We start from the raw sequence: 9,915 nt of genomic DNA on the forward strand, positions 1-9,915 counted from the left end.
TTTATAATAGTATATTTATAGGCAAAATTTTCAGCTGAAAATTTTCCCATAAAATATTATTATTATTAACCCTTTATTATTCTCACTAATAATTAAAACACCTTTTAATTATTAATCCTTTTTCTAAACTCTTTAGAAATAATTCTCTCACTTGATTTAATTTCCAAAAATTAAATTCTTAATTAATAATATTAAGAACCTTTTCTTAATTAATTTATAATCAATTAAATCTTATTTAATCAATTATTAAATTTGCCAATTAATTATTTATTTCATAAATAAATAATTATCAGCCATTATTAATTAATTCCTCCACCATTAAATCATTCTCTTTTATGGTGTAACACTGTAGGTTTAATATTAAGCCGGTAGTAGAAATAAATAATAATAAAACTATTTTATCATTATTTATATAAATTCTTTAATTCATTAAATATGATTAATTAATTAATCATATTTGTTCTACATCGTGAGGGATACTTCTCAGCATATCGCGACTATCCGGATAATACGAATTCACTGCTTAAAATACCAAGAACCTATTCAGTGAGTAGTTACCGTACAATTAATTCCTTCTACCCTGCAATGTCATGATTAATTACAAGGCATGGAATTTGTGTTAAGCCTATCTTATTTAATCACTTGCTTTCCCATTCACTATGCTTAGTTCTATTTAATGTAAATTAGAAACTCCTTTCTAATTTCATTCACTCTGGCCAGAGATTCCTGAACTAACATAAGTGGATCAGCATTGAACATTCTCTTCCTACACTGGAAGGGGTAGATCCTTTATTGATCATACATTATCTTCGTGTACAAATTCTTATACCCAGTAGAGCCCTTATAATTGTCCCTTGAGACTAAGAACTAAACCAAAGCATAGTTCATTGTACACAAGATGACTATGATGACCTCAAGTCTAAGGATACTTGTACAACTATCACTATGTGAACAACTGCTGACACGTGAGTGAACTCCATCAGTTGTTCAGCTGTGTGAGTCATGTTCAGTGAACTTATTCTATAATAAGCACCTACATACTAGCTATAGTGTCACCACACAAATGTCTATGAGAACAGACATCCTTCATAATGAAGCAAACATAGTATGTACCGATCTTTGCGGATTATTAATTACCAGTTAGTAATCCTACGACCAAGAACTATTTAAGTTTAGAGTTATCATCTTTTAGGTCTCATTATTATGATCTCATCACAATCCATAAAAAGCTTTACTCTAAACTGTGGTATATCTTATTTAAACATTTAAATAGATAGAGCACACAATAAAAACAAAACAAGCCTTTTATTAATATCAATGAAATCAAAACAGATTACATAAAAGTTATTCCTAAATCGTCATACATGATTGGACTTTGGACATATCTCTTTCAAGAGAAAATAAGATGCAGCTCCTGATTCAGCAATATGAGCATTTTCATAATGGAGAGAGGAAAGAAGAAAGGAGGATCCATTGCACTAGTTGCTGAGTTGGAAAAAGAGAAAGAAGTGAAGATGGAAGCTGTTGAGTCAACTTCAAGGATCTGTGAAAACAAGGGAAAGGGGCTTGCAGTAGAAAGTGAAGATTCTTTGAGCCAAGATGACATAAAGGACATTGATGAACACCTAGCATTTCTTTCCAGGAGATTTTCCAAACTCAAGAAGAACTTTGGAGCAGCCAAGCCAAATAGAAACATGGTGGATAAATCAAAATTCAAATGTTTCAAATGTGGCTTGGCAGGGCATTTTTCCAGTGAGTGTAGGAAGTCAGATTCCAGCAAGAAAAAGTTTGAGCATGTGGATTATAAGCAAATATACTTTGAACTGCTCAAACAAAAGAAAGGGCTTTCATTACACAAGAAAATGACTGGGTAGCAGATGGTCTGGATGAAGATGAAGATGTCAGTTATGTTGATCTAGCACTAATGGCCAAGTCTGATGAAACAGAAACAAGTTCTTCAAGTAATCAGGTAATTACTACAAACCTTGCACATTTATCTAAAGCTGAGTGTAATGATGCTATAAATGACATGTCTACAGAGTTCTATCATTTGCGTGTTACACTTAAGTCTCTTACTAAAGAAAATATTAAAATCAAAGAAAACAATTTGTTTTTAAGTGAGAGGAATAATGTGCTTGAGTCTCAGTTCATTGATTTTGAAAAGTTAAGAATTGAGTGTAAGATTGCCAAAGAGGAATTAACTGAGTCCTTGAAGAAAGAAGAAATTTTGAAGAAGCAACTCGAGCGTGAACAGGAGGTGATTAAGGCATGGAAAACATCCAGGGATGTCCATGCTCAAATCACCAAAGTTCAAGGACTTGAGTCTTTCTGCGATGAAGCTTGGAAAAAGAACAAAGAGAAACTAGAACCAAATTTGGTGGAAGGAGTGCTAACAGATGTAGACTCAACGGATGATGAGGATCATCCGTCGGATAACAAAAAGGGTTATCCGTCGAATGATGAAAATCCTCATCCGTCAGTTTTTAGCAAGCCTATCAGTAAACCCAAACTTGTTAAGCTGAATGAGAAGTATGGGTCTGTTTCCAAGAACTTTGTTTCAGGAGAATCGAGTCAAGTTAAGAAAGGGAAAAAGGCTAATGTTGGTCACATGACTGTCAAACAGTTTAGTGACAGACTTGAAAAGATTGAGGTAAAAACAGAGGCTAAAAAGAAAAATAATAGAAATATTAAAGTAGGGATTAACAAACACAATAACTATACATCTGATAAATATGCTCATAGAAAAATCCGTGTCAAGTATGGTAGTGTAAATCATTTGTCCGTTAACTGCAAATCTGCCATACTTTCATGTCTGTGCCACCTCACTTTCCTAACATGAATGTCATGCCTCCCATGCCTATGAATGCTATATCTACACAGAATATGAATGCACAGTTTGCTAACATGCCATTTGCACCTAATCCTTATTATGCTGCATTTAGTATGCCATAAATGCCATTTATTATGACTTACTGGAATAACATGCCATTCCCTGTTGATTATAATATGCATGATAATTCTGTTGCAATGAATGGTTTCAAAGGCCCAACTCAAATGACCAAGGATTAATCTGATATCCCCAAGTCAAATGAGATAAAGCCTAAGAAACAGAAAAAGAAAGCTAACAAGGCAGGACCCAAGGAAACTTGGGTACCAAAATCAACTTGATTTTATTTTGATGTGTGCAGGGAAACAGAAAGAATCTTTGGTACTTGGATAGTGGTTGTTCAAGACACATGACTGGTGATTCTACCCTGCTCACAGAGTTTAAGGAGAGAGTTGGCCCAAGTATTACTTTTGGAGATGACAGTAAGGGTTATACTGTGGGATATGGCTTGATTTCAAAGGACAATGTCATCATTGAGGAGGTTGCCTTAGTGGATGGTCTCAAACATAATTTGTTGAGTATCAGCCAGCTTTGTGATAAAGGCAACTCAGTAACTTTCAACTCAGAAGCATATGTTGTGACTAATAAAAGAAGCAACAAAGTGGTTCTTACTGGTGTGAGAAAAGGAAATGTGTACCTAGCTGATTTCAACTCATCTAATGCAGAATCTATTACTTGTCTTCTCAGTAAAGCAAGTCAGGATGAAAGTTGGCTATGGCACAAGAAGCTATCCCATTTAAACTTCAAGACCATGAATGAGCTAGTAAAGAAAGAACTGGTTAGAGGCATTCCTCTAGTGGAGTTTTCTAAGGATGGATTGTGTGATACCTACCAAAAAGGGAAGCAGATTAAAACATCATTCAGGAAGAAACTTAATTCAACAATTGAAGAACCTTTGCAACTGCTACACATGGATTTGTTTGGACCAGTCAATGTGTTGTCCATTTCTAGGAAAAGATTTTGCCTAGTAATTGTAGATGATTTTTCAAAGTTCTCTTGGACATAATTCCAAAAGTCTAAAGATGAGGCTAGTGAAATCATCATCAATCACATAAGGCAAGTCAATAATCATCCTGATTTCAAAGTCAGAAGAATCAGGAGTGACAATGGAACTGAGTTCAAGAATTCTGTCATGAGAGCATTTTGTGAGGAAAATGGGATTCTGCATGAATTTTCAGCAGCAAGAACTCCACAACAGAATGGAGTAGTGGGAAGAAAGAACATATCACTTATTGAAGCTGCAATGACAATGTTTGAAGAATCTAAACTGCCAACATATTTATGGGCTGAAGCTGTTAATACTGCATGCTGCACTCAGAATATTTCTTTGGTTAATCAAGCAAGATGCATGACCTTCTATCAATTGTTCAAGAATAAGAAGCCAACTCTAAATTTTCTTCATGTCTTTGGCTGCAAATGCTATATTCTGAGAAATCAAATTGATCAAAATTGGAAGTTCGATGCTAAAGCAGATGAAGGAATTTTTGTTGGATATGCTGTTGGTAAAGCATATAGAATCTACAATCTAAGAACCAACATTGTTGTGGAATCAATATATGTTGTGTTTGATAATAAAAATATTGAAGGACTACAAGATGGAGATTACCTTGAGAGCCTTAAATTCGATAATGTGGAGATGGTTAGTGATGACAGTGATAATGAAAGTGATCAAGAAACTGTTTCTAAGGATAATGCAGAAAAATCTACTACAAATGAAGCACAAAACTCAACATCTGTCGAGTTACATAATGCTTAATCCGTTGGGAGGCAATCTGCGTTATCCGTCGGGAGATAACCAGCTTCATCTGTCGGTACTCAAAATTCACTATCCGTCGGGTTATCAAGAGAAACTGGAAATCAAGATAGATCACCTATAGAAAGTTCCCCTTTCTCAAATCAAAGATCCACAAACTCAGGGGGAGTTTCTAATAGTCAAAACTCAATCACACATTAAGACATCAATGAGGCCTCTTCATCTAGAGCTAATCTACCTCAACAAAGAAAATGGACAAAAGATCACCCCTTTGAGCTCATAATTGGTGATGTATCCTCTAGAGTTCAAACAAGGAGAGCAACTCAAGAAGAATGTCTATACATCAAATTTCTTTCCAAGGAAGAACCAAAGAAGGTAGAAGAAGCTTTGTTGGATCCTGATTGGATTTTAGCTATGCAGGAGGAGCTAAACCAATTTGAAAGGAATAATTTATGGAAGCTGGTGCCCAAGCCTAAAGGAAAGAATCCAATAGACACCAAATGGGTATTCAGAAACAAGATGGATGAAAATGGCATATTAGTCAGGAACAAAGCTAGATTGGTTGCTAAGGGCTATTGTCAACAAGAAGTAATAGATTTTGATGAAACGTTTGCTCCTGTTGCAAGACTTGAAGCCATCAGAATCTTCTTAGCCTATGCAGCCCATGCCAATTTCAAGGTCTATCAAATGGATGTCAAAAGTGCCTTTCTGAATGGAGATTTGGAGGAGGAAGTCTATGTCAGTCAACATCCTGGTTTTGAAGATCCAAATTTTCCAGAACATGTCTATTATCTTTTGAAAGCACTTTATGGACTGAAGCAAGCACCTAGAGCCTGGTATGACACTTTATCAAAGTTCCTTTTGGAAAATCACTTCACAAGAGGTACTATAGATAAAACTTTATTTTTCAGAAATGTTAATGGCTCTAGTATACTTGTTCAAATTTATGTAGATGATATTATTTTTGGCTCTACAGATGAGAAACTTTGCAAAAAGTTTGCCAAATTGATGCAAAGTAAGTATGAAATGAGTATGATGGGAGAACTGACTTACTTTCTTGGTTTACAAGTTAAGCAAGTTAGTGATGGAATATTCATTTGTCAAACTAAATACATTTTTGATCTTTTAAAGAAGTTTGATCTACTGGATTGCACATCTGCAAAAACTCCCATGGCCACTGCAACTTAGCTTGAACTAAACACTACTGAAAAGTCTGTGGATATTTCAAGTTATAGGGGCATGGTTGGCTCACTTCTGTACTTAACAGCTAGTAGGCCAGATATAATGTTTGCTACATGTTTATGTGCTAGATTTCAGGCTGATCCTAGAGAATCTCACTTGATAGCAATTAAGAGAATTTTCAGATATCTCAAGGGAACACCAAATCTTGGCATTTGGTACCCTAGAGATTCTGGTTTTGATCTGACTAGTTATTCATATGCAGATTATGCAGGTTGTAGAATTGATAGAAAAAGTACAACAGGAACCTGTCAATTTCTAGGAAACAAGCTTGTGTCCTGGTTCAGTAAAAAGCAAAATTCAGTTTCTACTTCTATAGCTGAAGCTGAATATATTGTTGCTGGGAGTTGCTATGCACATATTTTATGGATGAAAAATCAATTGCTAGACTATGGTTTGTGTTAGGTCCCAATGTGTTTGTAGAAGGGGGGTTGAATACAAACAGTACCAAATAATCGAATAAATGCGGAATAAAAAATGTGAAACAAAATTCAAGTTAAATAAAAATATTATTAAACTTGAAAGGTGTTACAACAACTGTATCGATTACAAGGTATTAATCTCAAATCAATTATCACAAATCTAGAATAAATTCGACATGAACTTTTTCTATTTTTGCAATAATTAGAATCAAATGCTAAACGCGATTTGAGATTAAGTTCTAGGGATTTTGATCCGCTAGATTGTTACACAAGAACAAGATAAATAATTCTAGTGGTTTGGATTTAACATTAACAAACTAGAATTTTGATCTTGATGTAAGCAGAGAAGAAAATAAAATGTTTCAAGGCGGCTGCTTTCTTTTCTTTGTTCTTGAATGTGTTCTGTATGATTGAGATCATTGAGTTGAATGACTTCTACTTCTATTTATCAACAGCCGAATTAATTGAATTGGAATGACAATCCTTTAAGCTTGTATGACAATCGGTGATACTATCCTTTTGAGCTAGCAAGACAATCGTTTGAACCAGCATGACTATCGGTAGGACAATCTTTTGAACTGGCATGACAATCGGTATGACAATCCAGATTGTCATGCTAGTTCATTTTCAATTGTCTTGCTGATTTAAGATTGAATTTAATCCAATTAAACTTCTGAAAATTCCTAAAATTAATTCTGAATTAATTAATCAATTAATTTAATTAATCAATAAATTAATCTTTGCAGATATAATTTATTTTCTTAATTAAATTATATGACTTAATTAATTAATAGAGAATTAATATTAACCCTGAGCAACATCCATTCTTCTGAATATCTTCTGAAAATCACTGAGAATTATGAATCAATTCCACCACTTCAACGTTGACACTCGATGTACTGTCTGGTTCATGAGTGACTAACTTCCGTGACGTTTCTTCATGTCTTGACTTTGACACTTTGATTTTCTTCAGATTAAATCCTTGTAATTAATTGATACCCTGGCGAGATCTCTGTCACTTGATTAAATCCACGATCTTGATTTATATCACTGAGGCATGATCAACTTCTTGAACTTCTTCCAGTGAATTAACTCCTCAAGTCTGTAGATGAACCTTGTTTCTGAATCCTTTGACAGATATTACTTTGCGAGATCTCTCTGACGGTAGATCCACTATTTACTTATTACATTCTTATTTGAGTTGAGTTGAATCCTCGAATATACAAATAGGCTATGACATATGACTTACAATCTCCCCCTATTTGTTTGTTAGACAATAACACACAAATACCTAGAGGATAACTCAACTAACAAATAAGAAAAAGATATAAACATACATGCAAAGTAAATAGTAGAAAAGTTCTGGACTAGATTTAACATTTTCCAGATTCCAAGTAGATGTTCCTCTAGACTGAACATATCTTCAAGTAGTTCCATCTTCATTTGTACAACCACATTTCCTGTTGAGAAGCCTATATCTCTTGCTTCTCCCGCTATGAGAATCAACTGATTAAAGAAGATCACCTTCGTTTACCACCTCTCCCGTACAATAGGATCCGCAGATAAAAACCAATGGTACTCCCCTAACAGCTTCTCTCCTTACTAGGAAATCACCTTGTGTTTACCACCTCTCCCGTACAATAGGATCCGTAGTTAGAAACAACAATGGTGTGGTGTAGTGTACATTTTTAGGATCTTTTTCTTCCTCCCTGCTATTTCTCCCCCTTAGTTGAGGAATCCTCCAAACTATTACTTAAGCTTTTATCTCCCCCTTAAAGAAGGAATGTATGCCGTCGTCTGAAGGAGTTCTCATATTTCACTTGGTTGGAAAAGAAATAACAAGTGTTTCTCTTTCTTCCTCACTGTGAGTGTGTGATTGTGTTTTAGTGTACCTCACATGTGTTTCACTCTTCTCTCCACTCGTGTTTACACTCATTCTCACAAGTGTATCACTCTTCTCTCATAGCTCCATAATCCAGCTGTACCTGCAAGGAAAATCACCTTAGCCATCCTTAAGGAGGTCACAGGTGGTGCAATGGGAGTTCACAAATCCCCATCCCTGTTAAACTCGTCAGATGAATCTGAGTCATAATCTACAAGTTGCTAGTTTCCCTTTTAGGGTTGCAGATTTGAATTCTGGGAAGGTAAACAATGATCCAAAGAATTTAGCATAAAGATCAAAGTTCCCTTCTAATGTCTGTGAAGACATTTCCTTGTGACTTATCAGGTAATATCTGAATCATTGTCAACAAGTTGCCGATCTGCACCTATGTCAGATCCACTATCCGCAGATGCATCCAGGGGATTTAAGCCTGGGGAGGTAGATACTGACCACTGACATATGGCTTTTGGATCAGTATCCTCTCCTAACACCTGTAAAGGCAATTGGTCCACTAACGAACCTTGAACAATCGAATCTGACCTTAAAATGGTCGAAACTCTTGTTTTCCTCAACTCATCCTTTGTGTGTGTAACCTCTCCTTGTGCATCAATAATTGTTTATATTTGAAGTGGTGACACTACATCGGATACCTTGGCTGACAGGCAAAATTCAATAGACGCACCCTGTTGAGAGAATAAATCTAGTAACTGTTTTTGTGCCTTTTCAGCCATTACATCTTTTTGAGAAGATGTATGGGGGCTAGCAGTTGTCTCGGTTTAAATATTACTCATCTATGTAGGAGACAGAGCTACTGGGTTGACTACAGAACCTTCCTTATGTGGTGCACTAAGGAACTATCTCCCTCACGCTCATTCATACTATATTTAGTGGTAAGAGAGTGTTGGTTGGTTCTGTTTCTGTGTTTGTCTTTACAGTCTGGGATAGACGTTGTGGGTTTTCAACCTCATGACTGTCAATGAAAGAAAGTCATTGGAGACTGAACCTGTAACACAGAACATATGGTAATAGAGAGAAAATGATTTACAATAGTGATTTCAAAATATTTTACATGAAATAAGAAATCACTAATGTAGAAAGAAGTTTGATTTTGTTTTTCAATATGAATGAGTTTTTGATAAAACATTGATCACTTAGGGTAAAGTCTAAGTAATTCTCATTCATGTCAAAAGCTTACAAATATCTGCAACATAATGTTAACAAGATATCATTGACCGATACTTGTCAAGTACTTTAGATACTAATTGTTATGTTGCATAAACAATATATCACTGCACATATAAAACAATATGATTGTGCCTAATGATAAGAGAGTTAAAAATATGACGACTCTACTAGTTCATATTAAACAATAACTTCAGTTAGAGTGCCATACCATGTTCTTGACGATTGCTTGAGTAGTACACTAGTTCATACCAACCTGAAGTGAGATTGTGAAGAAGAGATTGCATAGTCCAATAGATCTGCAGCTGCAAAGTCCATGAACTGTGGTGCATTGACTTCCTCTTTTGACTCACCAACCAGGAGTACACTTGTACACATCTTACTAGAGTCCAATTCCAAGTGTAATGTGCAGAAGGTGCGTGATAAGTCATAATATTCTCAAGTCTCGTCACTGGTGCTATATGTTAGATGATGCTTCCTGATAATAACCTAGCACACTATACAAAATTTTCAATGATAACATTCCCTGCTTGCAAACAGCCATATCCCT

Source organism: Apium graveolens, chromosome 10, assembly GCF_009905375.1.
Source record: "Apium graveolens cultivar Ventura chromosome 10, ASM990537v1, whole genome shotgun sequence".
Lineage (NCBI taxonomy): Eukaryota > Viridiplantae > Streptophyta > Magnoliopsida > Apiales > Apiaceae > Apium > Apium graveolens.